The 23,915-nt window shown below is 40.7% G+C and overlaps 1 long non-coding RNA gene across 1 annotated transcript in view; it reads right to left on the bottom strand.

The window, feature by feature from the left end:
* Positions 1-679: 679 nt before the first annotated feature.
* The window catches only part of LOC118499994, a 32,567-nt gene continuing 9,331 nt past the window's right edge, over positions 680-23,915 (bottom strand). The window contains exon 3 of the long non-coding RNA XR_004902513.1: positions 680-745. This is a non-coding gene — a long non-coding RNA (uncharacterized LOC118499994). The remainder of the gene's footprint in view (positions 746-23,915) is intronic.

Raw genomic sequence — 23,915 nt, 5'->3', positions numbered from 1 at the left:
TGAGCAAGTAGAGCAACAAATCTACGTCAAATTTTGCATTTAGCTTGAACATTCCTCCATGGAAACTATTCAGATGATTAAGGAGACCACAGATATGGACAACTGGTGATTGGCAGCTTCATTAGGACAATGCACTGGCTCATGCATCACATTTTATGCAGGGGTTTTTTTTGCAAAACATCAAATCACCCAGGTGACTCAGCCCCCCTATAGCACAGGTTTGGTGCCCTGTAACTTTTGGCTTTTCCCAGAATTAAATCACCTTTGAAAGGGAAGACATTTCAGACTGTCAATGAGATTCAGGAAAATACAACAGGGTAGCTGATGGGTATTGGGAGAACTGTGTGAGGCCCCAAGGTGCCTACTTTGAAGGAGACTGAGGCATTATTGTTCTATGTACAATGTTTCTTGTATCTCTTTCAATAAATATCTCTATTTTTTATATTACATGGCTGCATACCTCTGGCTAGACCTCATATACACTGAAACAATTTATCAACAGTTATTCACAACCAATATCTTTAGTTTTAAAAATGAATGAATCAACGAATGACATTTTTAGACTTGAGATGGCTCTCAGCGACACCTCCAAGAACTCAGGAATTCAACTTAAGTACTTACTTAACACCATATGCAAGTGTCGTACTTGGTGTTCTGTGGCTACAAAAATGAATGAGCCCTTAAGCTCCTGGTTCTCTGTTGTTTGTCAGGGGTGGGTTGAGGTTTTGTGGAGCCTTCAGGCCCTCTATAGATACAATGAGTACAAAATTACAAGTAGGAAATTACTGGGTACCCTCCCCGGGTCTTGGAAGAAGTAGATGTTAGTGAGGAGGCCTGAAGCTGAAGTTCATCAGCTTCTCAATAAATCTATCCATGCTGTCTAGATGTCTCTCCAGGTATTAGGGGGCTTGAAACCCAGCCTAGGTCCAGGCCCTCTCTTCTCCACTGCCTACCACTCATGACATTGCATAAACACGGCTTCAACCCTACTCAACTCTCAAGACAGAGCCTCCCTCCGTTGCCAGGAGCATCATTCAGGATCCTGGTGGGCAGGTTTGGGGAGGGGAGGACTTGTTTTTGCTTTTTCCATTCATCTCTCTGTCCTCTAAAAACACCAACACTGCACTCTCTGTGAGTTATGCACCCTGTTGTATTGTAGGAGTACAAAGACAAATGGACACATTGGTGTATTTGTTTTCTACTGCACTGTAACAAATGACCTCAAGTCTAGCAGCTTAAAATGGCGCACATTTATTATCTCACAGTTTCTGGGGGGCAGGTTCCAGCACAGTTTAGTTGGGTCCAATGCTTAGGCTATCACCAGGCCATAGAGAAGGGATTGGCCCCACTGCTTTCTCATCTGAGGACTGGACTAGTGAGGAATCCACGGGAAGCTCCTTCAGGTTATCGGAAGGATTCATTTCCTTTGTATGAGTGAGAACTGCAGCTCCTGACTGCCTCTTGGCCCTCAGATTCTAAAGGCTACACACAGCTCCCTACTAGGCAGTTTACCCATGGTTATGTGCTTCCTCATTACCAGAAGGAAAATTTCTTTCTGTAGCTTTCTAAGACGTTCTCATTTAATGCAACATACCCACAGGAGTCACATTCCAGAGCCTTTATTTTACAACATAACCTCATCATGGGAGTGACATCCACTCACCTTTGTTACATTGTATTGGTTAGAAGCAAGTCCCTGGCCCTACGCACACTCAAGGGGATTATCCAGGGTGTGGATCATTAGGGAGTGTCCCCTATTATCCACTTTGAAACTTGAAGGAGATCTCATTTCAGTGATTTGTTTCAGAGCATTGGAGCCCACTCTTACTCTAAATATTTGGGAAATTCTTCTGTCTAGCTCTATTGTACTAAAATCTAATCTGATTGATTTAATCAGAGAAAAGCAATGTTCCCACTGAGAAGAAGTTCTCTTTGAAAATCAATTGTCAGGAACAGGGCTTGTACTGTGCACACATAGAAATGTACATGCATTCAAAAGAGTATTTAACTGTTGCTGCCCAAGGATAAAATGAACTCAAATATTTATGCTCCATTTAAGGGGCTGGCCCATTCCCAACTCCCATCTTACCTACCTGTGCAAGTCATCCTATTCCACGCCTCTACCTCACAGAGGTAACCATTCCCTGACCTTCAGTTGTTATCATTCCCTTGCCATTTTGATCATTTTACCACACATGTATTTAACCAAAATTATAAAGTTACAAACTTTGGCTAAGTACTGAACTTTATAAAGTACTGAACTTTATAAAGTCATATTACCAAGTTTTCTGCAACTGGCTTTTTCCACACAAAAGCATGTTTCTGAAATTGATCTTTGCTGCTTCATGCAGCTAGAGATGAATTATTTCCACTCAAACGATTCTACTGTCTGCAGATGGCAAAAATACTCACTTGTATCAATGTACTTTCTTTCCAGTTTGTACTATTATGAATAATGCTGTTGTGAACACTGTTATGTGTGTCCTGGCACACATATGCAAGGGTTTTTATGGACTATGCACCTCAAAGTAAAATTGCTGCATCTTACAGAATACAAATATTCAACTTTATGAGGAATGTGACTTGTTTCTCAAAATCAGGTGTATTAATTTAGATTCAACTTACAAGTTTCCTTTAACCAGTCTTCTCACCAGCACTTGGTGTGGCTGCGGTTCTTGATGTTGCCAGACGAGAAAGTCAGAGTGTGTTTTATTTTTATCTTAGTTTGTATTTTCTTGTTATGAACAAGGCTGCATCTTGGAGATTTGCCATTTATATTTTCTTCTGTGAAGTGCTGGTTCAAGTCAGTTGCCTATTTTCTATTGCTTATTTATTTATTTATTTATTTTTGCTTATCTGTAGAAGTTTTTCATGTATCCTGGGGCTAAAATTTTGTTAATTCTGGTGTTAATAACATACCTTCAAAAGAAGTGAACATTTTTCACTTTATCTTTTAATAGAGAGGAACTTTTATTTTTATTAAAGTCAAATGTATCATTTATCTTTGTGGTTAGCCATTCTGTGTCCTATTTAAGAAATCTTTCCCTATCACAAGGATAGAGAAAACATAGATATTTCTTTACATTTTTAGTTTTTTAACTAAAAACAAGGGATCTAAATGAATGGAGAGCTTGAGTATTGCAAAGGTGTAATAATTTTTATTTTTAGTGAGTCATATATTTAGTATAATTTCCCTTAAAAATTACTATTCATTCTTCAGAAACTTGGCAAGTTTAAAATTTACATGGAAGAATGAAGAGCTATGAACAGCCGGGATACAGTCACAATAAAAGCAGTCATGCAGTAATTCAACTTACCCTAAAATACACCTATATGTATACTTATATACTGAAGTAATGATATGCATCCATACCCACGTACATATTTAAGCATACAGTATATGTATATAATATATATTTACATTTTATATGTGTATACACACTATTTATAGCTAACTATGCATTTATATAAATATATAGAGAGATATATTTTTTAAGAATATACTTGTAAAATTGTACCCTGGCTGATGTGGCTCAGTGGGTTGAGTGACAACCTGTGAACCAAGGGGTTGCTGGTTCTATTCCCAGTCAGTTCACATGCCTGGGTTGCGGGCTAGGTCCCCAGTAGGGGGCACATGAGAGGCAACCACACATTGTTGTTTCTCTCTATCTCTTTCTCCCTCTTTTCCCATCTCTCTAGAAACAAATAAATAAAATCTTTTAAAAAAGAATATACTTATAAAACTGTATATAACATACATAAATATATCTACAAATATGCAGAAGTATATATAAGGTTGCTACATGTATTAATATGTTTCTAAATCTATTAAATATATGTTGGTTCTCATCAAATGCTTTATTGACATTTTTTGAGATGATTATATATTTTGAGTGAATTGAAGAGAATTTTCTCTTTTTCTATTTTCTAAAGTAATTTTCATGTTAGTGGAATGATAAGTTTTGACAGTTTTATAAAACTAGGACTGACATTCAGTAAGTACACCTGTATCTACAAATTATGACTGGCATGGAATATGATTGTTTAGATTACACTCTATTCGTTAAAGATTTTAAATTATGCCTTGCAAAACTGGCTTGTAAAATAATGTGGGCTTGCTGTCTCCTTCACAGGATTATTGATCACAAATTGAATTTTATTAATTTTATGGAAATTCTCAGGCTTTCTATTTCTTACTGAGTCAATTTTGGTAAGTTTTTTTTTTTCTGGAGGAATTTGTTCATTTCATCCAAGTTTCCAAATTTATTGTTACAAATTTTTAATGCCTTTTCTTATCTTTTTATACCTCTGCTATGTCTATAGTTATGTTCCTTTGTGTCATTTCCAATATTTTTATTTGTCATCTTTTTTCCCATTCTAGTCAGAAGTTGTTTCTCTGAAAACTTTAATAGAAGTTTTACTTTCTTCATCTATTTCACTTATTTATTTCACTTGTTTTCTAGCTCATTAATTTTTATTTAATATTATTATTTTTTTATTCTACTTCCTAGGATTTATTCTGTTTTCTTTTTTAATGATTTAATTTGGATTTTCAGCTCATTACTTAGCAGTTACTAAAAGTAACTCTTCATCTGTTCTAATATAGTTATACTAGGCTGTAACTTTCCTTCTAGGTACTACTTTCCCTAGACTCTAGGAGTTCTATATGTAGTGTTTTCCTTCTCATATAGTTGTTTTCCCATACACTGAGCATTTAATTTTGGAATTTTATTTTTTATTTTTATGTTCCATTTCTATGTTTCTCAAATCCACCTGGTCATCTTTATCAACTTTTCTTTGCTTATTTTGTTTGTGGTGTCCAATAAAGTGAACTGGATTTTTGCATGAGGTGTGGTGGATGTGTTTTGGCTCTAAAATGGGACCTAGTTATATCTGCTTTTCTCTCAACACCGTGGATGCTTTCAGATTCATTTTCACCATCCCACAGTTTTCACATATCCCGAACATAACATAAGGCATGACTCTCTGTGAATTATTATAACATTAATAATCATCTCTCAATAAAAATAAAATCTTGGAGCTCATCCCATCCATCTTCTTCCTTGATACAGAGTAAATTTCCTTAGCCAATAGTTACCAGGCAAGTAAAATCGCCTCCTGATGTCATTTTTCTACAGAATCATTTGTTAATTTGCTTATAATTGCCCTTGAGCAAGGCTAAGCCCAAAGACAGATTGATGGCCCCCTGCTCTTCACCCCAACCAATTAGGCACATTTCACATTACTGCCCTACACTCCAGCTCAGATCTTATCCAGAAGCCCAAGGAAAATGTCACTCAGTCCTGCTCTGTGACAGGACCATGGCCCCAGGGCTTTAACTGAGAAGTGATTATTTCCAGTTGGAAAGGGTTTTCTCCCACATCCCCACCCTGTTGTCCCCATTACTCAGCCCATCTCCCAGACTGAGCTTGCAGACCATCACGGCAAGGGAATGCGAGTGTGTTGCTGATGATGGGAATGGGAGAAGGAAAGTTTTTCTCCACAACCTACGTTTCTCCTCAACCTGAATACAGCACCATTTTCCTCACTGTATTGGGCCCAGAAGGAGTGAGAACAAGTCCAGACAGTGACAGACGTAGGTGATCACTGAGTCCCTCTTGATCAAGCCATACTTTTCCCCTAGTGGGCAGTCACCACACTTTGGCTTTCTTTCTGGTCCTACAGAGCAGTTGTTCAAGGGATAGAAACTACTCGCTTATCAGGGGTTTACTGGAACAAAAACATTTTTATGTGTTATATCATTTAATGCTTGCACCATGCCTACGAAACAGATACTATGAGTTTTTCCATCTCGCAATGAGGCACTTCAGGCCTGAAAAGGTTAAATGACGTGTTCAGGGTCACATAAGCTAGAAACGTGCAGCGCCAGGGTAAAGACAGCTGCTTCCTTGTTTTAGACCACCTGTCTTTAAAACAACACCATGAGCAGGTGCTCTTCCTTTCGTGCCACAGGAAACCACAGCACAGAGAGGCTAGGTAACTTGTGCAACACACAGCTTGTACACGGCAGGTCACGGACTCACACTAGGGCACCCCGGGTGGAGAAATGACACTTTTCATCACCTGCTACGCTGCTGAATGTTTCCACCCACCAATAAACCGGGTATGGTGGGAGTGTTGATGAATCTCACTTTACTTTTTATCTTATATGACCATCTAATGCTAATACATTTCTGCCACTGCCCAGCCCCCATCTGAAACTCATACTTATATTCTTATATAATTTAAGAGGATAATGTTAGTGCAGAGTAAGAATAAATAAATAAATAGTGGTCTAGACTGGAAATAAAGTGGGAAGATGGATGAAGAAGTGTGTTAGTATTGAAACAAAGAACAATCTTCTTTTAATGCACAATTGTGACTTGCTTTGCCTTCCTTTATGTATTGAAGAGAAAAGTGTCCATTCTCCGTTACTTAGGGCAGAGTTTCTCCACTGTAGCACCATTGACATTTTAGACCAGATCATTCTTTGCTTTGTAGGGATGTCCTTTGCTTTGTAGGATGTTGAGCAGCATCTTTGGATTCTACCTACTAGATGCCAATAACATTCCACCCACCCCAGGTATGGCAATCAAAAACATCTGCTGTCATTGCCAAAGTCCCCTGAGAACAGCATCACTGATCTAAGAGGTTTCAAAGAGCAAACATAAAATAATTCTTCTGCCTCTAAAATTAGACACAGCATGCTCTCAGTTGGTTAGCTTGAGCAAGAGAACCCAAAGAGAATCACTGGTTGGAGTCAGAGGTTATCCTGAACCAGAGTTGATTCAGGGCTCAATGTATCCATGACCTCCTCTTAGAAAAAGGACATGATGGAACTGAGGGGACAGCCAGAGACCCCTGGTGTATTTAACTACTAAATTTTAGAGAACCTAGAGTATGTTGGAACAAGTGCTTAGTAATATAGGAGGGAAATGACACCTCTCATTTGCTGGAATATCATATACTTATTTCACTTAATCTTCATAGTAATCCAATAAAGATGGTATAGTTGATCATTTCTGATTTACAGATCCAGAAAAAATACCAAAGACACAGAAATCTTTGCCAAAGATCACAAGATGAGAAACTGGAATAAAAGGCAAACCTGTCTGACTCAAATGATTCTTTCCAATGCACCCTAGAATTATAGTGAGAATCTTCCAGACGTAACACGGACCTATTAATATTAAATGGTCCTTTCCTTCACTCATTCATTTAGCAAAATATACGCACACCTACTCTGTGCAGATACTATGGAATCCACCAACAATACAAAGATAAATAAAACCTAATCCTAGGCATACAGAGATCAGATTAGTAAGGGAAAAGGATCTAACAAATTGCAATGCAACGTGCTCAACTCAGTGGAGAAGCTGTAGAGTAGAGGCAGAGAGCGCTGTTTGGAAGAGAGGAACCTAGCGCAGCCTTGGGATGTGGTGGGGAAGGTTCTCAGAGTCTTCTCCTTCATGGAAGAGAGTGTATTTGGGCTGAGTCCAAGGGTATCATCAGGCATTGAGATCTGTCTTAGGAAATAACAGAAATCTCCCAATTTACCACTACAAATCATCTGCTACCAATTACACTTTGGATCTGAAAAGTGCACTAAAATTTCTCATTATAGGAATGACAGGGTGTCATTCCTGGGTGTTGGGCTGGGATGTCATTTTCTCAGAGAGTGAGAAGGAGGACTAATTGCCATTTGTGTTAGTCAAGATTCTCCAGAGAAACAGAACCAACAGAGAAGGGAGGGAGAGAATGAGAGAGAGAGAGAGAGATGTTTTAAAATTGCTCACATGATTATGGTGGTGGGCAAATACAACATCTCCAAGGGCAGGCTGGAAATTGGGTGAAAGGTGATATTGCCATCTTGAGTGTGAAGTCTGCAAGACGGGTCTGCAGGTAGGGAAATTTAGGCAGAGTTTCTACTCTGCAGTCTTAAGAACTGCTTCCTATTGGGAAACCTCAATCTTTGTTCTTAAGACCTTCAACTGAATGGATGAGGCCCATCCACATTTCAGAGGATAAGCAGCTTTATTCAAAGTCTATCGCATCCACCCACACCTAAACTGGTGTTTGACCCACCAATTAGGCACCATAGCCTAGCCAAGGGTACACATTAAATTAACCACATTATCACTGTTGGTGATTTATTAACCATTCCCAGAAAGGATTGTAATTTCCCACTCTACGACCTACTGGTGTTGGGAAGTGAGAACCTCTGCAGCCAAATGTGCTGCAGGTGTCAGATCCCCTGGGGAAGCTGCGCCCTGGGGACGGGAAGGGCAACATGCTAGCTGAGTTTAGCTGAAAACATGAGTGCACTCCTAGAATCATACATCCTGATGGTCCTGGCTCTAAAGCAGGTCCCTGAAAGACATCAAAGGATTCTCAAGTTTTTGATAATTCAACAGCCATTAAAATTTTTTTAATTTTTAAAAAGATTTTATTTATTTATTTTTAGAGAGGGAAGGGAGGGAGAGAGAGAGAGAGAGAGAAACATCAATGTGCGGTTGCTGGGGGTCATGGCCTGCAACCCAGGCATGTACCCTGACTGGGAATCGAACCTGCGACACTTTGGTTCGCAGCCCGCACTCAAGCCACTGAGCTACGCCAGCCAGGTCAACAGCCATTTTAAATATACAAAAGCATTTGCTTTGCAATGAACACCAAATTGAATTATTTCATAGATTAAGTCGGGATTTTTTAGTTTGAGGAGCCATACCTGTGTGCCTGATGTCATGCACTGAAATGTCTTGACGTGAGCTCTGTGTGCACACGAGTGTGTGTTTATTTATTCCTCTTTCTTCTCAACTGACAACACGGTGAAACAAGTCCCTTCTACACACTGGTGAGGGGATTCCTGAGCATGCTCGTGTGGTAGAAGCAATCATATCTCAGTTACTGGCACAGCGAGGGGCATTTCCTTCCATGAACACACATGGCTGACGTTACCAAGACGATTATTTTCACCCTTGAATGGTGAACTTATTCAGAAAAGAAGCCCCCATGCAGAAGTCTTTAAGATTATCTCCCTGGAGTTCGTTGTCACTTTTTAATTTCTTCATTTTAAAGATGCATTTATAAAGAACGTATCAGATTCCTAGCCAACAATCTTTAATTTAGTGGCCAGTTAACTTGTTGCAGAATCTACATACTTTGAAAGAGAACACATACAAAGAAATCTCTGACAAACACAATAAGATGAATCACTCAGGAAAAACAACAACAACAACAACAACAACACAATCTTCCCCCAAACTTCACCCCAACAGAAAAGAGAGGGTGTCAGAAGCCCGTGAGAAATGGCAGGCTCCTCTGAAATGAGCTTGATTACAAAAGCAAGAACTTCACTCTGGTTCTGTAAAACGATGGGGGTGAGGGGACTGGGAAGAGCATGATAAATTATTCAGGTTTAAGGTAGTGATAAAAATGTAAATGCAACCCCGCCACTGAATCTTTGCACCCACTGAATCAATGCCAACTAGAAGCTGACTCGGCATCTTGCTTCTGATGAAAACCAACAGAAAGCACAAAGACAGGAAGAAGAAATCCTCTAAAGCTCTTTGGAAATGGCAGATACATTGATCAAGCAGAACTGCAACCCAGAGATGAAACAGCTCGGGTGACTGATCGACTGATTGGTACCACCAGCCAAAGCATCCTTCCAGCTCCCTTGAAATGGAAACACTTGCAATCAAAGAATCAGGCCTTACATAAGCTCAAAAGTGATTATTGCTTCATTAATTATGGTTACGTACACTCTTTCATTGTGAAGCACATTTAATCTTTTCCCAAGAGCAGTGTATTTGCCTCATCTCATCTTTAATCAGTATATTCCTTTCCAAGGATGTTCTCGGCTTGGATTCCAACTGCCGGCCTGTGGCTCCATCTGCCAAGTTGGTGGGCAGCATAGCCCTGTGTTTGGCCTTTGCACCATTTAGAAAGCAACATATAACAAAACATCCCCACACTGCAATAAAATCAAAACTACTTTTTAATATCTATTTTAAAACAGATCAAGAGATACAGCATAAATGGGAGTTAACTTATTTTTCTCGTACAGCTCAGTGATTAAAAGCATGGGTTTGGAATCCAGGCTCTCTGGGTTCAAAGACAGGCCCACCAGTCAAAAGAAGCCAGCTGCTCTCTTTTCCTCAGCCTTTCTTATCTCTAACACAGAGATAATGACAGGGTTTGCTGTGAGGATTAAATAAGTTAAAACATGTAGAGGGCTTAGGACATGTCTGGCACATAGTAAGTGCTCAATAAATGTTAGTTCTTATTAATATTGTGCTTACATTAAACAGATGCCACCCACTTAGGGGTTAGACGAATGCCTGAGTGCTTAAAATAAAAAGCACCAAGCAGTCTACCCAGCCACTGGTGTGCATGTTTAACTCAACTTTTTCCATTTATATGCACGGACAGAATTATGTGGATAATGGCTGCTGTCCATGTTCTCTCTCAGTTTGGCTCTATGCCCTCAGGAGAAATTTTAATGTCATGGTAATGTAATGATAATTATAGAATGTTATCAATATCAGGTAATAAAGCTGTTGAAGGAACCCATTTACGAATACCCACTGGGAAGTGCCCCTGTGCCCAGGACTATGCCAACCATGATAGGGCTCAAAGGGACCAGAAGACACCATAAGAGCCTTCTCGATGATGCCAGCTACTTAGGAAGACAAAGGCTCATCCTGAACTATGAAAAGATTAAGCTATTACGTGAATTATGTAATTACAGACTGTTACATGATAGGGATACGTATCATAACGTGCCATTTGTGGATTTGGAACGTTTTGCAAAGGAGAATGAGAGGTGATGAAAGTGGAGCAGGCACCCGCACGCGGGACTGGGTGGACGCCCTCACACACGCTCACTCTGTCCTCTGCCATCAGGTAAAATTTCCCGGGCCAACTTCCCTGCACGGGCCTTCCGTGTCACGGAAATATTTAACCAGACAACTAACTGTAAGTGTGCAGGAGGGTGGGGGAGGAGGACAAAACTTTGTCGATGGCAAAATGACATTATGCAGAGATGATGACAGTCTCTTACCCACTGCACCTCTGCTTGTGGCTCCAGGGAGTTTTCTCAGCAATGAGCAGGGGCACTGTCAGGGTAGAAATGGGCTCCAGCTGCCCTGACTGTCCCCACACTCGCACCAGCCCAAAACACACCCTGAGAACATCTCACCCTGCAGACCAGCAATATGCTAACTCATTGCTCTTCTTCATGGCCCTCTGTCCTCCCTGGCTGCCACCAGAGACAGTGGAACAAAGTAAATGTCACCCGTAATCTATGACAAACAACATCATTCGGGAGTGGAGGTGAACTGTTTACACACAAGTAGGTCCCTGTTTCCCCTAACTAATGTTTTGTTGCTGGCCCTGCCCTCCAAGGGCAAACCAGAGGACAGAGCCCAGGCCTGGCTTTTAGCCTGTTGTGCCTGTCGGTCTAGAGGAAGGATCAGATTTAGGTCTGGGCATGCTAGCGGGGGAGTTTTGCGTGTTTTTTTAAGCCAATTTATTGATGTCAGTGACACAAGAAATTGAGGGAAGTTCGTAGAATATCTTCCCCCCGCCACTCCTCAGTAGTGCCCTCTGCTCTTCAGTCACACAGCTTGTCCTTGTTGCCTAAATATTTCTGCTCTGGAAGGACAACCTGCCCAGGCTGATTTGTGAGCTGTGGTTTTTAGTCACAGTGAGTGATGGCTGGATTCGCTTTTTCTGTGTGAATTTCTTATCTAAGCGGCCTCACCTTTGAATGAATTGGGCTATAAATTGCATTGATTCCTTTTTCTGGTGCTGCAGACCCATCTTCAGCTCAATGCACTGTGCCAGAGGCTGAGTGAGAACTTAAAACATGTCATATGCAGTTTTTGCTCTCGTGTGGATAAGAATTTAGTACTACTATGGAATTGATAAGAAATGGAGGCGAGAACATCAGTTATTCTAACATGAAACAGGTGAATGATACAGGAGACATTTTGCAAAGTTGTGGAGAGGGAAGAGCATGAAGAAAAGCATTGATGCAGGAGAGGCAGAGAGCATTTGCAGTAGAGTGAGCGGTCCAAGCTCACGGAAGTGTGTGGAGGTCACAAGTCATCCAAAAGCACTCTCTTAGGTGAAGCAGAGAATTGCAGAGTACCACTGCCAATTGCCCCCCCCCCTTAGGGATTCAGAACTTTCCCTCTTTTGCACACCATGCTCAATTGGGGGCCCGCTTCACTTTGGTTTGCCAAAACTCAAAATGCATACTAAAGCCCTTCAGAGTGGTCTCAGACACTGAGCCCCGGTGGCTTAGAAAAATCAGAGGATCACCACTTGGAAAGGGAGATACATGTACTATTTGCTCTCTACCCACCAGCACCTGCCAAGTACCATACTGAAGTCACTGGGCTGATGAGTTTCACACGGGGCAGTTCGTATAATTCTTCCTATCTTGCTAATATTAAAAACTGGAAAACTATGTAGTGACTAAAATTCTGAATCACTAGAATAGGATCCTCTGAGAACCAAGGAGCACTGAACACTTTAAACACAAGCCAAATAACTGTTTGTCTGGAATTCTGTGAAAGGGACCCTGTGCTACGTGGGAGATTGGCTCAACTCATGTCTCTGAATTCATATCATGCTTTGGCCCAAAAAACTATTTCCACTCCATAATTCATATGGCAGGGATAAAGAGGAGGAGAGAGGCAGGAAAGGAAAGAGGTTGACAGGCACTGGGGAATCGAGTGTGGGAGCAAGGAAGAACTTATGAAGAAGAGATTTCTCTTGCAACACAGGGACGAGTATTTGGGAAATATTGAACCTGAATAACTAAAAATTTAGCATGAATGAATAGCATGATGAATATTTCAAGTGAGCGCTTCAGTTTTGTGACAAAAGCATGAGTATTATAATTTTGGTCATGAGTTTTATAAAAGACGGGATTAAACTACCAACCTGCTCAGAGAGAGGCGCTAAGGGTCAGTTTTAGGATGAGCGTGTATCACTGGTGACCTCCAAATACTGAGATGTGGGCATCTTCACCAGGGCCCTGGGTTGTGAAAATGGGCATCTGTGCCTACCACCCTGCATTATAGCAAAGAGCTTGGAACCATGTCGAGTGAAAATAAAAAAAAAGATCTGGAAGGATTGTATCTCCTCACCACTGACTAGCTGTGTGACCTTTCCCTTCATAATAAAAACCAAACCAGTTGGTTGAAAACTACCAGCCCATTGAATGAGATAATTTATGTGACAGTGCCTTGAAGTAAATAAAAACCACTGTGTCCTAGTAAGGTATCATTATGCAAATCAATGTTTAATGCAAGGTTCCTGATACCCGTGGTCTGGATGGAGTCCAGGGTCTCTGTCATCCTTAAACACTGCTCTCTTGCTTGTGGATATATTAGGGGGCATGTATGCTGAGAATAGGTCTTTCAGACCCTTTAATATCTAGGCAACTTACTGTGTGGTCAGTAGGAAATAGAAGTAGATGGAAGGGTAAAAATAAAATATTTTGATCTATGCTTTCTTTATAGAATTTGGAGCTATTCTGGGGGGTTCATCAGAATGGGAGACAGGGCTAGGCTGTAAATTCTGTGATTGATCATTTCATGGGTTTCTCTGAAAGTTTAACAGAGTACATGGCACAAAGAAGCTGTTCGGGCTGTCTTTGACCTGTGGCTCCATGTTGTACACGTCATGTGTGGGTCACGTGGTGTTGTGATAACAATCCCGCCCCCCAGCACCGAATATCCATGGCCTAAAAGAACAATGGTGATTTCTCACTCACACTGCACAACCCCTGTGTCTTCGCTGTCGTTTCTGTGCCATATCCTCCCCACTACAAGACTCAGCCCAAAGCAGCAGCCACCTTCTGGAGCACTGCTGGTCACAACGGCAGCAGGAAAGTACTCTGAATGGTTTCATGCCAGAAACTAAATGCTTTCGCATGGAGTGACACATCACTTATTCTCACAACTCCTTGGCCAACATTAGTCATATGTTACCACCCCAAGCAGAAGGGCAGGAAGATGTGCAATCCTACCATTCACACAGAAGGCAGAGAGCCAGAAATATCTGGTGAATTGTACTACTAATAATTACATCATTGTGTTAGAATAAAATTGAGCCAGCCTGCTTGAGTAAAGGTATGCCAATGCCCAGAAGACCATGGTGGAGTCTGCATGAACATTTCTCAGGGCCCGTCATCAATATTGTGAAGAATGGGGGCAAAAGGGGGACTACTTAAGTTGCAGGGGTATGCATGCGCTACAGTGTCACCATTGATGTCATCTTTGCACTTTGCACCAAACAAAAGCTCAGTATGAAATGGCCCTCCAAGTACATCATATGCCTCCCTGTTTAGGATGAAACACTTAATTAAAATTTCTGTAAGTGTCGTTTTTGCCATTTGCTTGACAGGCAAACTGATCACTATAGTTACATCAGTCCAATAGAAATGGTGGACAAAAATTCTCCCAAGCAAGATTGACCCTATGGACAAGTGAAGATGGTGGGTGATTTAAACTGCTCCTGAATAGCTCTACCTGTTGGGAAACTAACAATACAAGGTGTTTTATGAATTTCCTAGAGTCCAACAAGCAATAGATACATGCATGCTCTAGATGTGGATACTGTGATTAAAATAACACGTATTTCTCAGGGTTGTTGCTACGCACAGCTGGTGCAGGGCCTCCTGCTGCTGACCAAGCCTTCTGAATAGCCCTGTGCATTTCCAGGGTGCCTTTCATGAGGATTCAGCCTGCAGGTTACTGGAGACTTTGTCCCTGTTCCAGCCGGTGCAGCACCTTCCTGCAGGAGGCTGCGCTGCCACCCCCGGAAAGTGCTGCTTCCGAAGTTCTGGCCTCACTCTTCCTCCCAGGCACTGCTGCTGTCTACCTGCACATGCCATCTGTCTGCCCTGCTGTTCCAAGGAGCTTGAGATGTCACCCAGGATGCTCCCCTCTGACAGAGCTCTTCCTGGGTGCTGCTGCTCCTCGGCCTCCACTCCACCACCCCTCTCTACTTGAGCCCTTCTGGTGCTTAAAGGCACTGAGAAATTTGGTGAGGTAGAAAATAACTGCCTACTCTTTGTGTGGGTGTCCCTCGCCAGTGATACTTGCGTGACAAATAATACAGTATTTAGTTAAACTCCCGTGTTAGTATTCAGTAGCAGTCTTCTTCATGTCCACAACCCAAGTGTGGATGACTAGGGGCTGGGCCAGATAGCAGCTGAACAGGAATCTCTGAGATGTTCACAGAATCACTGCTCACTCCCCATTAACTTTTGCTGTGGATTCCTTTAATTTATATGTTGTGCTCAATGTGCTTAGACTATTGATGAGTGCACAGTAGCCCTTATGTGAGTATTTTCACGTCATTGTTGCTGTGGTCACTCAGGGTCCACGTCCTTCCTTGAGGAGGAATTCTCTCTCAATGGCTCTTGAGCCCAGGCAAACCAGCGCCTTGAGGGTTCTTCCAAAAGATTGCCAGAGAGTCCAAACATGTCTGAATTACTCCTAAAACTCACATAATCCTAACAATTCTGACAACGAAAAACTACTATTCTCACGATTTAGTAAGGAAACTAAAGCTCTGACGGGTTGAGCAGCTTCTTCTCAGGCACAGCGGAAGAAGTGATAGAGCCAGGTTTCAAAGTCAGGTCTGTCTGGTGTTGAACATGAACACCATGAGTAGGGTGGAGGCGTACAGCAGTGATTTTCAGTCGGGGGTGATTTTGCTCCCACAGGAGACATCTGGCAATCTCTGGAGACATTCTCGACTGTCACAACCTGGTGATAGTAGTGGGGGCGGGGGTTCTACTGGTTTTACCGGGATCTAGTGGGTAGAGGCCAAGAAAGCTATTGATATTTTAGAATAAATAAGACAGTCTTTTATACCAAAAAAGTATCTGATCCAAAATGTCTGAGGTTAAGAAACCCCGGATTAGAGGAAGATAAACTATATCAAATTGTTAGGGAGGGATAAGCAAGGGATGTCAGGAAAAAAACATACTGAAAAGTGCATTTGTGAGTAGGGGATGAAGTAGGATTTGGGTGAGCAGAGGCAGACAGCAGGGTGTGGCAGAGAAAGCAGCATAAACAAAGTAGAGGAGGAATGCGGCAGGTGTTTTCAGAATAGCAAAAGCCCATGCACAGGGAAGAAGTGGCAACAGAAATTGGGAAGGTACGTTGGGGCCCAATTTTGAGAGGCCTGGCATGCTAAGAATTTAAGTGCAAAGAGCCTGGGATGAAATGAAACACTAAGTTATCTCAGAATATTTGTCTTGGGGCTGCCAACCCAGCTTACCCAGAGTCCTGTGTTCTCACAAAAATGAATTTTCTTTTTATTCAAGCATTCTGAATCAATATGATTCATATATATATATACACATCTTAGCCCTACCCCATGACTTGAAGAACGACATGAGGTCACCTGCCAATGGCCTCTGGCAAGTCGGTAACTGGGCTAGAGCCAGTGTCTAATCTTAGGACTAGAGCCAGCCTTTGTTTCCAATAAACTGACTGCCTGACTTTGTGTATATGTCAGGGTCCCTGGGATAGCAAAAGCGTGCCCCCTCTTTCTCCCTTTAATTATCTTTTGTTGTTCAGCTTAGACTTGTATAAAGAAGATTCTTGATAAATACACTTTATTACTTTTCCCATTCCTACTTGAAGCACCTAAAATGTGGAAAGCCAAATATTCTAGCACAATCCAATGAACATTTTTTATACTTAAAAAAAAATGTTGTTGAGAAAATGGAGCAGGAAGGAATAAATGGAAAGGCCATTGTTTGACTTTAGGAGCTGCTGTCTGAGGATCATGATTGGTCCGGACAGGTATTTCCCATTTTTAGCCTTGCATGTGGTCTCAAGTTTAACGAAGAACTGAAATTTGGCTAAGAAGGCAAGCAACATAATCTTAAAAAGAATTTCAGGGCTGGATCCAGTAGAGGCAACATGTGTACAGAACCAACCTTCTTTGACCCACAGAATATTTCACAACCCAAGAGCTCAGTTTTGGAATTTTTGTGTTTTTCCCCCCAAGTGGGCAAAGAAATCACATTCCCAAGACCTTGCCACTGCAACATAAAGGTTATTTATTTCCAAACAAAAGAATTAGGAAATGTGAACTTTAAGGCTTTAAGACTAACATTAAGTCATCTGCTGGAGACAGATGGTATTTAGTATTTTCAATGAAGAGGCTGTAAAATGGGAAAACTTAATACGTCTGGGATGAGTCATCAGGGTGAGTTAATTTGCTAAAATCTCAGCTTTCGCATTTCCTGATTAGATTGTTTTTTCTTTCTGGTCTTTGTTTCTTGGCACCTGTGACCCTAACAATTTTCCACTTAACACAAAGGAAACACTCTGAATTTTCCTTTATTTGTAGTCTCACCTAGGGTCATTCTAGGGTATTGTCCCAGGCTTAGTTTAAAAAGATGATGTAACAATTTGCAATGAAAACATTAATGTGAAAGTATCATTTACTCTGAAGGTGTTAGGTCGCCTTGATAGCACAATACATCGACTAAATAGCATATGTATTGTTACTTCTTCCTCCTTTCCTCTGTTTTTCTCTTTCATTCTCTTTCTGTTTCTCTATTCTTCTTTCTTGGGCTTACTTTCCAATCATCTCCTATTAGTACTACCTCCTTCCAACCCTGGTTATTACTAAGAATTCACGTGCATTTCACCTATAATCATTAGATTGGAGAGAGAATTGTGTTTGCCTCCCCTCCTTTTCTTCCTTAATGTTTCCTTTTAGTGTACTGCATTCTTATTAACTCTGTGAAATAGAAATCCTCACCTTCACTTGATGTATTCAATAGATGTTTCTTAAGTGTCTCATATATATTATATTCATCCTTTAGTAATTCCCATTACATCTGGGAAGATATGAAGGCCCAATACATTACCAGAAAAAAAATGTTATCATGAGACACCCATAAATAACAGTTCCTGACTGTGGTACAAAACATTTTTTTTTCTCATTTATTTATCAGTCCATACAGAAACCTCCCCTAGGGGCCATCCTGAAATTCCATCTCTTGGGTTTCCTTCCTTTTTCCTTTTTCTAAGGACACCCTCGGTGTTTTCTGCAAATCTATCCATCTGTTACAGAACTGGCCTCACCCTGGAAGTATGGCTGGTCGGGTCCCTCAGGGGGAATCTGTCTCCTGAACCAACAAACATTTCTCTTGCTAATATTTGTTGGGGATTTAGAGGTGATCATTAATCTCACTGCTCCCACATCATTTTGGAATTGAAATTTAGACACAGGAGTCAGATGATGGAGAAGGAGAAATATCAGCTTAATGGCTAGTAAAACTACTCTGAAAACTATGGCTGGCAGTCATGGCCCCAGTTGAGCTTCCCCATACTGCTCAGTCCTCAGATCTAGACTTAGGGTATATTCTCAATGGAGTATGAGGGTCTGCAGAGAAGAATCCCGTACCCAGATTCACTCTCTCTAGCCACTAGGACCAGACAGCAAAGAAAGAGAAAGTCTGTCCTCTGGACAGACCCTACTAATTTGTCACACCTGGCCTCTCACCCTCATAACCTCAGTAGGAAAGAAAGGGCAAGGCAGACCCTTGGAGGAGGGGAAAAAAAAACCTCAGAAGTACCTGAGCCCCATTTCTAAGTCCTATCTAATCACACAATCACTTAAAGGTGAAAGGGAGAAAAGTTCTTTCTTACTTTTCCTTTCTGAGTAATATATAGTGGAAATGTTTTCCCCTTTTTGAAAACATGGAAAATGGAGAATGTTTCTTCTAATACTCTCAAGATTTTGTTGTGTTACACCATTAGGTTGTAATGAAACTAGTGGTCTACCAGGGGCCGACTGTTCCCTCGGGTTCTTCAGGACAGTTCTCCTCACAACTTTGTGAGGTCTCTTTCCCATGTCAAGTTCTCCTCCATTGAGTAGACTACCTGGATCATGGCGAACAGTTTAACCTTTGCTCTGGAGGACTCTACAATGGGTAAGAATGGTACACGAATTAAATACCCAGAACTTGAAACCCATTTGCCTCATTCATATTTCATCTCGTGTTGCCACTGACCAATATGGTCAATATAACTCATCAGAAGTTAATGATACAATCCAAAATATGATGTTAGCAGAATAGGAATGGCTGGAACTTAAATTTGAACTGCCTCCCAGTATCAAACTCTCAGGGAGCAATTAAAGTCCAAAATTCAAACCTCCCTTTACATTATAATCTGAAGAAATTAAAGGCCAACGTTCTTAAAATAAAAGCTATAGAAACTAAATAATATCTTCTTCATTTGTTAAAAAAAATGGTGCTTAGTCTCACACAGCAGGGTGTTTAGATCCCTTAACAGAATGTTCCTTCAGCCTTTACAGCATCTCACTGGAATGGTGGCTGGTCCTTTAGTGTCTCTGAAGTTAGACTAATTAAGGTCAAGTTCTTTAGTATCCCTATTTTTAATGTGTAGGAAGAGTCAATAGAAATGGAGCCATCATAGCAAATACCAATGGACTCATAAGCAAAACCCCAGGCCTAGAGCAGTTATGCAAATACTTACATTTATACATACACCACATACAAGCACACATGCATGCACACATACATTCCTTACACCCATGCACACATTCATACCTACACACATAATTCAAACATACACATACACATATACACATACATCATACACACATATATACATTTCCTTGAACCCACTTTTTACCACAACGTTGGTGCATGTTACTATTTCCAAAGACCGTAATAGTGATAGGGAAGAGTCATAGGGTATGGTGACCTGAACAGTGTAGTTCACTTAAAAATAATTTATAACTCTTTTTTTTTTTCACTAGCCTTCCTCTTTAAAAGAGGCTAAATAGCTACCTGCTTGATTTTCTTAGTCATCCTCTAGCCTGGACTATCTCTGTGACCTAAATCTCTTCAACAGAGTAAATGAAAGCCTGAATAAATAAAGCCTCATGTAAAACCTTGTTGGCCCTCATCCTTCTCCAAACCTCAAACACAGGTGTGGAGTTGAGAGCTACAACAGCCGTGCTGTGGCCGGGAAGGCAAAAGCCCTGTGCTAAAAATGGAGGGGCTGAATCAGAGAAAGGGCCAGGGTTGCTGATAGCTCTCAGATCCATGGTGTGCCTGTTCTGGATTTCTTCCTATATGAAAAAAAGTAAATCTTTATACTTTTACACTACCTAGGATTTCTGTGACTTTGTAGGTAAGCACATATCTATATGATCCAAAGAAAAGTCCAGATCCAGATTTGCCAGTATGCAAGTCAGTCTGCAGAGCTTTCTCAAAATCTATAGTTCATAAGAGTTAGGAGAAATATCCCATCTGTAGGTGCAAATCCTCATCCACCAGTGCATTCTCTTAGAAATTATGTTGATGATATCACAGTTGCCACTCCTCCCTTGAAGTGTCCTTGTTCCCCAGAGAACCTCTTAATTTTCATTATTTTTTGAGCTCCATGTTCTTGTCCACCCCACCAACTCCCTCCTCAGTGCTGGACTATTAGAACTAATCCTAAATCTGATCAACCTGCGTCTCATAGGATAATTTTGATTAATTACTGTGTTAACATCTACTAAATCTTGCAAAAGCCACCTTTAGCAAGGAGGAAAATGGGGAAAAAAAGAGAAGATAGGTAAAAAAATAATATTCTGCCACAAGTGGAAGGTATTATTGTGTCTGGCCTTTGACTTCTCTGCAATATTTACCAGGTGCAGATCTTAAGGGACTCACAGCCAGCAAGCTAGACACATTATACTCATCTGTAACAGTGATACATCTTTGGATGTGACAAGAAACACATGAAAATATGGTGGCTTGTGGGGCTCAGAGGACAGACAGTAACTCCTGCCCTGGGTATTTGGGTCAACATTATGAAGGCAATGTTTGCATATTACACCTATCTTTTCTATCTGAACTCAGAAAGTGCAGGAGGAAGGAGAGCATAAGGGAAACATTCTGCCAAAGGGAACAACACGAGCAAAGCAGAGAGGCAGAGAAAGCTAGGTATGTCCTGAAAACTTGGATGTGTTCGGAAATACTGGTACCAGATCACGAAACCAAATTAGAAGAAATTAGTAAAAAGTTAGGTGCTCTGATTATTTTTCAGGTGATGCGAAGCCATGGACAGCAAAAAGAAGTGGGCTGGGCTGAGCTTCAAGATGGCCGATGTAACAACAATGTGTAAAATAGAGATGACTGCACTAGTCTAAGAAAGGGACAGAGAGGGACTGAAATGAGGAGGTATAATTCCCAGAATCTGATGAATAAGTGCATGTGCTGAGCCAAAGAGAAAAAGTGATTGATGACAGGTTTCTGGATGGGGTGCCTGGGAAGATGGTGAAATATGGAACTGAAGTAAGCATGGTGGAGAAGATAAGGCAATTTCTTCTATTTTTGATCATCAGGACAGACATCAAGGCTGCAATGTCAAGAACAAAAATGATGAACCAGAGCTTAGGAGAAAGGGTGGTGCCAAAAATTGGAGACTAAAGAGTTATCCCTACATAGGGTGTATTAGAAATCATGACAATGAATGAATCAGCCAAGGGAAAGAATTCAGAGAAAGATGACAGTGGACATCAGAATGTGGGGAATAATCTTATTTCAGAATTATGTGAGTGCTGATATCACAGAAATCCAGGGGAGGAGAGAGTCTCTAAATTAAAAAGATAAATAGATTATCTTTAAGATATGGTGTGAGTATAATTTTTCTTTAATTTCTGGTTTTCATCAATTTTCATTACTTCTTATACTTCATTTTATGGCATTTTTTCCATAACGATTTATCTCCCTCTGCCATCTTCTACCTCCACACCATCCCCAGCAATCACTGGACTGTTAAATATTAAAAGTAATAAATATTTCTTTAAAGAGAAGGAAGTGACTAGTAGTATTTACATTACAAACTGGTAATGTAAATGTCTTCTATGAGTTTTAAAATTTAAAAAGAACATTTCCATTGGGCTCTTACTATGTTTGATATTTATTTGTTTATTCATTTAGCATTTTCAGTAAATATTTATGAAGCCCCTGTTAAGTGCTTCACACTGTTCTCAGACATTCAGAATATATCCATGGACAGGCCATCAAAGAGATTCCTCTCCTCTTGTTCATTTCATCCTCCCTTCCCTTGCTAGAATGCAAAGTTACTTGGATTTTATTAGGCATCTCATATATCCAAACTCTTCAGCTGGTAAAAGACTCATATCACTATGACCTTCAAATCAGTTCGTTCACATACCCAGGCTTTCAGTTCCTCAGTGGCAGAATGGAAATAATCATGCCCACTTTTCAGGGCAAGGAGTGCAAATGGCATACAGAAAGTCCTTCGTATGTGTCTCAAATGTTCACTGTGAACTCTTAAGTGTCAGCATAGACGGCAACCAATAAAAGGACAGAAATTCTGGGTTCTAGGTTTTCACTCTGCTTTCACAACTCACAGTGTTCTCTTAGACTTCAGTTTTACTATCAAAATAAATACAAAGATGATATATAGATTAGATATGATAGATGGTAGGTAAATAGATAGATAGATAGATAATGGATAGGAGTGGGATGGGATTTGACTCAGGCTTCAAAAACTTTCCAACTAAACCCCGTAACAGCATAGACAAATGAATTGTGTACCCCGAGTATAATCTCAGATACACTGCTACAATCAGGAAAATTCTTTGAAATCACACTTTCTTTTAATATTTCTCTAAATGTCTTCATGTTGATTTCATTTAACCATGTCACTTTAAATGATTTACCAAAAATCAATAATAATATCTATTTTTAGTGAATGTTTTTTAGGTGCTATCCCTCATGTTAAGTCCTTTTCTTACAATAGTTTATTCAATATTCCCAATTACCCTTGACTTAGGTATAATTATTATCCCTATTTTACAGGAAAAACTGAGGTTTGTTGGGATTGAGAAAACTGTCCAGGATCATATACCTTCAGCAATCTGGATACAGATCCACATGTAGGATCTTAAGGTGTGCCTTAGTTTACTGTGGATCCTTTCCTTTCCTCACATCCCAAACACCTATGGTCCGTCTTGAGGATATTCTTCAAGGGAGCCCTGTTAAAGCACCAATGTATGATTTCTCCAACCCTACAGCCTGTTCATTCACAGGCCATCCAATTTGTCCAAGAATAGGAGAGGAAGAAACATAATGTCTCCTAGTTCATGTGTCCCAGATGTTAAATTTTCCCAAGGGACACTACAGTAGTCTTCATCTCATCTTGCTTTTGGCAAAGAGAGTGGTGAGGTGGTTATGGATGAGGTGTTTCTCTTGCAGCCTATGCCTATTGGGATAATATACTTAATATCCTCCTAACAGTTTGTGGAGCAAAAAGAAGTGGAAGAGTTGGGATTGGGGGTGGAATGGCTTGAATGGATGAGGGGAGAGAAGGTGTGATTTATATTCAGACAGAATTGAGCCTCCAGCCTGCCCCACATTGGAGGTTATTCATCAAGACCACCAAGTCCTCAGGGACATGAAGTGTTCGGATTTGGAATATATTCCATCAGCCTAATTGCTGGTGAAATCAGAGGTGACACAGGAGAAACTGATCAAGTATCTGCTGCCCTGTTTCTAGCATCTCGGGCCTCATATGCCAGGTTCTCTTTGCTCTTTGGTCTTTTAATGTCACCTTTCTCTGTTTCCCCCCTCACCTCTTTTTATGGTAAAATGACAAGCTTTCTTCTTACTTGCTCTTTGCCCAAGGAGATGGTAGCTTTCCTGAGAAAATATTCTGTTGTGAAATAAAGGTGGCAGAAAAATCTAATTCAGAAGAAAGCCAGCATATTCAGAGTCATTCCTCATTCCCACCAGTGTCCTGAGCAGCAGCAAAAGAGAATGTATTTCTTCAATCAGCATTTACTGAGCAGGTATTTTGTCTCAGAAAAAGTCA

The sequence above is a fragment of the Phyllostomus discolor genome, chromosome 4 (assembly GCF_004126475.2).
Source record: "Phyllostomus discolor isolate MPI-MPIP mPhyDis1 chromosome 4, mPhyDis1.pri.v3, whole genome shotgun sequence".
NCBI classification, from domain to species: domain Eukaryota; kingdom Metazoa; phylum Chordata; class Mammalia; order Chiroptera; family Phyllostomidae; genus Phyllostomus; species Phyllostomus discolor.
This window is presented reverse-complemented; position numbering and strand designations above follow the sequence as displayed.